The following is a 7,500-nucleotide window of genomic DNA, read 5'->3' on the forward strand; positions in this document are numbered from 1 at the left end:
TCATACATGTGCATACATATGTATATATATATACATACACACACATACATACGGATGTGTATACACTCATCCACCCATATATATATATGGGCACATGCACTCACAATCACACACACACATACATATTCATACATTCCACCTTATGTATATATTGGTTGAAGCTTCCTTTCCAATCCAAGCACATATGCATACATGGATTCGGTCACCCAGACATAAGTGCACGTATACATACAAACAAGATGTAACATAGATAACAGATGATATATAATTATACACACACGCATACACATCAATCATAATTATACACACACGCATACACATAAATTAAGGAACTCTGCCCCAAGGAAACACACCAACCCCTCTTGGAACTCTGGGATTCTGAATGCAAAAAAGAGGAGGAAAAATCCAGGGAAATCATTGGACGGAAAATAACCTGGCTAAAAAACCTACCGGAAAAAGAAAAAAGCAAACAATCGACAAACACATACAAGGACAACCAGGAACAGAACACTCTTACACGATATCCGCAAACACAGAGACCACATAACAAAGGTAAGAAACGAAACATACACCATACACAAACACATCCACACAACAGATACAACTACACACAAAGAAGCAACCACAATATATCCACGTCATACACAAATTCCCAACAACTGGCCCAGCCAAAACGCACACTAATAACACCTCAAAATTACACAAGAACCCGCACCCTTAACAAACACAACACACCGGACAACATACCACACAATACATCTCCACAAAAATACCCACTTATATACAATCCTAAGCAATACAAACCTAACTATTACCACTCAATTCAGCGAACACAATCAAAAGTCCATTCCCACAGACACTACATCGCTGACACAAACAACGAAAAAATACCTTTACTAAACAACCCCTACCAAAACATCCCCACAATGCAACACAACTACCTGAGACATCACATAATTCAAAGCACTACCTACAACTCTCACCCCTCATATCCCACACAAAGAAACAAACCCCTAAGGCACCTCCCCCATCAACGGGAACAATCAGAATATCCCATGCAACACCAATCCCAACAAACAGACCTTCCCTACAACAAACCCCGACAACACAACCCTATACAACAATGCATGTATCCTCAACAGCAACACCAATTCCAACTGAAACACAACTATCCAACACAAAAAACATATAACGACAACCCATTCAACCATTTATCACTGAACCCTCACAATATTGTACACAACACTCATTTTACAAGGAGACATCACATCACCCTAAAACACACCACTCCTCGAAACAAGGAAACAAACAACTCCCAGCATTTTTTAGGAAGCCCCCAGGGAACAACAATTCCAGGTTAGAAAAAATTAGACCCAAAATCATCAATTTATCCACATACTCCTTATCAAAGAACGAAATGGAAATACTGAAGCTGGGCCTCAAATTCTGCCCCACCCCTAAAAGCAATATAGCAGAACTAAAAAAGGACCTTAAAGAATTCGAACGGAAATTTAGACTAATAGAAACACTAGATAACAAAGGGGACAAAGATGATTCTTTAGTAAAAAACAAATCAACATATTTCCCTAATAAACAGAACAACACAAAAGAACTAAACAGCTACTTCGAAAATCTCTGGAACCTTAACCTCCAAAAAAAACACAAAACCACAAGCAACCTCACAGATAAGCAAAAACAAGCATTCGAAAAGATCCGTAATAATAATGACATAATAATAAAAGAAGCAGACAAAGGCAGTGCCGTAGTAATCATGGACAGAACGTATTATGAAACAAAAATTATAGAATTACTGGATGACAAACACTACTATAAACCCATTAGTACCAACATAGATAACCCCACCATCTAAAAAATCACAAAACTTTGTACAACACACAACAAAATATTAAAAAAGAAAGAAAAGGACTTCCTCACAAATTTCATTACAAAGACCAACAACTTCTACGGACTGTCTAAAATACACAAATCTGGCACAATAAAACTTGCCATCGATACACAAAACTCAGAATATATTAGCGCTCCAAACCCTAGTGACCTTACATTTAGACCCATTGTAGCAGGACCAGCCTGTCCGACAAGCAGACTTAGCAACTTAATAGACATCTTATTACAACCTTTCACAGATCAAGTTAAGAGCTACATAAGGGACGACATCCATTTTCTTACTACCTTACCACATACAGTAGAAAACGGGACACTATTAGTTACATTTGACGTTAGCAGTTTATATAGTAATATACCCCATGAATTAGGAAAAGAAGCAATACTATTTTGGATCAACAGACACGCACAAACACTACATCCCAGATTCACAAAGCAATTCATTATCGCTAGTATAGACATAATTCTAAATAATAATTCCTTCGAATTCAACAATACCAACTACATCCAAACACTAGGTACAGCAATGGGAACGAAAATGGCACCGACTTACGCAACCCTTACATTAGCCTAGCTAGAAGAAACCTTATATAAAAAAAAATAGAACAAAAATTTGGCCACAGCACTAAAATACTGTTTGTAGAATCATAGAAAAGGTACTTAGATGACTGCTTCATCCTATGGAAACCCACATGGGGGGACATCACAGACTTACACACCATACTCCAGAACCTACACCCAAAAATTAAATTCACCATAGAACAAAGCTCTACAGAATTACCTTTCCTAGACATACTGATAAAGATTAAAGACAATAATATTATCACAGACATTTACCGCAAACCTACAGACACCCAACAATACCTACACTTTAAAAGTCACCACCCTAAAAGCTGCATAAAATCAATTCCCTACACCCTAGCACGTAGAATCTGCACCATAATCACGGACAATAACCTTCGAAAAATCCGACTCAAGGAACTACGAATAAATTTAAGAAAAAGAAAATACCCATCACAACTTATAGACAAAGGGATCCAACTTGCGACAAATATACCAGTAGAAGATTTGAGAACCCCTAAAGAACGAAACAAAGAACAAATCCTAACATACGTCTCCACACACAACACAAACAACCCAGAGCTTTTCACAGAGATAACGAAAAACCTCGTCCTACTTAACCAAAACAGCAAACTAAACAATTTCCTTAAAACAACAAAAATAATAAAAAGCAAACGCCAACCCAAAAACCTAAAACGCATTCTTACCTCATCCAAACTCAATCAAGACGCAACAAAAGGAGTCACAAAATGCAACAAACAACGATGTGGAGTCTGCAACATAATATTAGAGGGAAACACATACACATTTACGAACCCCATACAAACATTCAAAATTAAAAAAAACCTAGATTGCACCTCAAAAAACGTGATCTATGGAATAAAATGTCCAGCATGTGATAAATCCTACATAGGCGCTACAAAAAACCTTAGTAATAGAGTAGCCCTACACCGATCCAACATCAAAATCGCGGAAAATAGACACCTACATGTATCACAACATATACACACATGCAGTGGAGGCAGATTCGAGATAATGCCCATCTTCCAAACTGACAACTACTTCTACTTACTAACACAAGAAAAAAATTTCATAGCAAAGTTTTACCCCGCCTTAAACGTCTCTCCATAATTATACACATAAATAGGCAAAACACAAAATACACTTACACGCATGCATGCTTGGGTAGGTGTGCACCCTCACACACGAAACAACAAAAAAGCACAATAAGGCACACGCACACTTTCGCGGGTGCGCGCGCCCATACCCAGTACAGTACCATTTCTCTTAACTAAACAAACAACTAGAAATTAAACGTATGTATGTGTATGTGCGCGCGTGTGTGCGTGTGTATATGTGTGTGTGCGTGGGTGTGCACATATGATTGTGTATGCGTGTGTGTATAATTATATATCATCTGTTATCTATGCTACATCTTGTTTGTATGTATACGTGCACTTATGTTTGGGTGACCGAATCCATGTATGCATATGTGCTTGGATTGGAAAGGAAGCTTCAACCAATATATACATAAGGTGGAATGTATGAATATGTATGTGTGTGTGTGATTGTGAGTGCATGTGCCCATATATATATATGGGTGGATGAGTGTATACACATCCGTATGTATGTGTGTGTATGTATATATATATACATATGTATGCACATGTATGAGTGGGTAAATGTGTTCGTGTGGATATGGATATACGCATATGTGTGAGCCCCTGCATATGTCTGTGTGTGTGCATGTGTGTGTGTATGTGTGTGTGCCTACATAGTATGTGGATGTTTGTGAGTGTATGTGCACATACATATATGTGTGTACATATATGTGTGTATGTGCGTGTATGTGTGTGTATATATATCTTCTACCTATTCTCCATCTTACTTGTGTGTGTGTGGGTGCGTGTACGTATGTCTGAATGATTAAGCGCATATATACATGCGTGTTTTGGTTGGAAAAAAAAAAAAAAGTATATATATATATATATATATATATATATATATATATATATATATATATAAAATAAAAAAATAAAAAAATAAAAATATTTTTTAGCGGTGGATGTATGCGAGTACGTGTGTGGGTGTGTAGGTGGGTATGTATATGTGTATATATGTATGCTCCTACATATATTTCTATGTATGTACGTGTGTGTATGTGTGTGTGCCTGCGTACGTGTGCGTGTGTACATGTACATGAATGTATATGTATGCGTATGTGATTGTGTGTGAGTGTATGCTATACATGGGGAAAGAAAGTCTTTAAAAAGAACCCTAAAAAAGCCATAAAAACCTTCACCATATGGACTAAAAAACACTCTTTGAAACTAACTTTGACCGGTCACTGTGAACACTTACAGTTGGAGACAGAATGTCTGAACACTGAACACATGCATCGCATGCATCACTATGAAAAACATATTTAATATCAGCGGAGGCATATCTACAGACTTCCATTTTAAAGGAAAACTTTTTACGAAAATATCTGAAGAGAGCACACCCTAAGCTCGAAACGCGTTATAAAAATATTTTAAAATAAAAATATGATGAAAACCTTTAAAAAAAAAACCCACAATTGTTGATGGCTACACTCTTTTAAATATACATTTTTTCTCTCGTTGGAACTACACAACCATCACTTTAAATATATATATATATATATATATATATATATATATATATATATATATATATATATAAAATAATAATAATAATAATAATAATAATAATAATAATAATAATAATAATAATAAAGAAAAAGAAAAGAGGTGTGTCTGTTCAAATTAATTTCTTTATAAAATCCTATAATTAGAGAAAAAAGCGACATTTTGAAATAACATTTTCAATATTTGTTATTTTGTAATATCTATTGTATTTATATGCATATTTTTTTATAATTTTATTGTTTATCTTTGATTGCAATAGTTATACTGACCAAACTTACATGCCATGGGTCGATTGATGGACAGGTTTACTTATAAAGACTCTGAGTCACACACACACACACACACACACACACACACACACACACACACACACACACACACATATAGTAAGTTATAAAATACATATGCCAACTTACTACTTAGCTCTACCTACGTATTGAGCACTGTTGAAGTAAATACTTAAAGTTTACGCATAAATTTATACTTTCGTATATTAATTTATGTGATTAAATGAAGTAGCCATATATATATATTATATTAGCTGGTTGGATGACCGCGTCCCTTGTTGAGACGAAGTAGGTTCATTTCACAGTCGGATTTTGTCGCGGTTTGCTTGATCTGTGTTGGTTAATAGAAATTCTTGTGTGCAGGGCGTTTGCTCAGTTGGTAGAGTGCTTGCCTTGCAGGCAAGAGGCTCGGGTTTCGAATCCTGAGTTCGGATGTGTCTAACTGATGAGCCCAAATGAGGGCGAAACTCGAGTCTTGGACTTCCGGTTCTTTGACTGTCGTGGCTCTTGTGGACTGCGACGTTGTTTGGCTGTGGAATTTATTATATATATATATATATATATATATATATATATATATATATATATATATAAATAAATAAATTTATGGAGTGTTTTTGATTTTCGTAACAGTCTGTCTTTAAAAATCTACTAAAAATCAGTATAATTTAATCAATAAACATTTTTCACAGATTTCTTTTCATTTTCGTTGTATAAATATATTTTGGGGACTTCATGCCCCCACTTTCTCATTTGTCCTATTGTTCGACCCCCTTAAAGTCCACTCATTTTGTGGTAAACAAAAACTCCAAAAAAAAATTAGACAGGGTGCCTTCGATATCGCAGATTGAAATCTGAAATTTGAATGTGTTTAATTTTTTTTATCTTTTGCGTTTTGAAGTGTGAGATCCATTGAATATGTTATCAATAATTATTATCTTTCAGATGAGGATTAAAAAAATTACGAAAACGCTAAAATAGGAATACTTTTAAATCTTTAAAATTTTTATTTTAGAATGTGTAAACTTTCCATGTACCAGTACACAAAGAATGCTTTAAAGAATCGATATCAAAAAAAAAAAAAAAAAAAAAGAAAAGAAAAGAAAACAGGGTGTGAAAATTGTAAGTATTAATTGTATCTACGCATCACTAGCAGTGTCAGAAATTTCGTGAAAATAGTGAATAATTCCACCCCATCTTTCCAAGCTTATAACTCCTCGAAAAATGTAATTCAAGCCCTAATTTTTTTTTTCAATTAAAGGAGTAAGGACCAAGGTTTTATTTAAAAAAAAAACAAAACAAAACAATGTGTTTTTTTTTTTTTAAAAAGGTTTTAAACTTCGGACTTTACAGGTAAATTTCTAAAAAACTGATTTTTTTTTTGTTTTAAATTTGAATATATTATTTATTGACCTTTTCTCTTCAATTTGTGATATATAAACCTATTAAACATAAATTAATTATTTACTTTTTAATAGACATTTCAAAATGAGAGGCGTAAATTATTCGACCCCCTATCTTTCTAAGCTTATAACTCCTCGAAAAATGTAATTCAAGCCCTAATTTTTTTTTCAATTAAAGGAGCAAGGACCAAGGTTTCATTAAAAAAAAAAAAAAAAGACAAAAAGAAAAAATGTGTTCTTATAAAATAAGGTTTTAAACTTCGGACTTTACAGGTAAATTTCTAAAAAACTGATTTTTTTTTTTGTTTTAAATTTGAATATATTATTTATTGACCTTTTCTCTTAAATTTGTGATATATAAACCTATTAAACATAAATTAATTATTTACTTTTTAATAGACATTTCAAAATGGGGGGGGCGTGAAAATGGGGGGGCGTGAAAATGGGGGGGCGTGAATTTAAAAAAAACGTTTGTCTAAAATATTATATTCGGTTTATTGGAAAGAACATAAAATTTCACATTGACCCTGAAAATATCGTAAAAATAGAATCAATAGAAAAATTTTGATAGATTTTTAAAATTTAAAAATTTAAAAATATTGAGTTTAAAAATTGAAAAATATTGAGTTCGGAAAATTCATTACTGTTTTAAAAAAAAAATAAAAATATTTTTATTAC

The 7,500-nt window shown here is 33.7% G+C and overlaps 1 protein-coding gene across 1 annotated transcript in view; it reads right to left on the reverse strand.

Annotated features, from left to right (window-relative positions):
- The window catches only part of LOC145268245 (nucleoredoxin-like), a 628,842-nt gene that overhangs the window by 90,286 nt on the left and 531,056 nt on the right, over window positions 1–7,500 (reverse strand). The window lies entirely within an intron of this gene.

The sequence above is a fragment of the Euprymna scolopes genome, chromosome 43 (genome assembly GCF_053919585.1).
Source record: "Euprymna scolopes isolate OS-2025 chromosome 43, ASM5391958v1, whole genome shotgun sequence".
Classification (NCBI taxonomy): Eukaryota; Metazoa; Mollusca; class Cephalopoda; order Sepiida; family Sepiolidae; genus Euprymna; species Euprymna scolopes.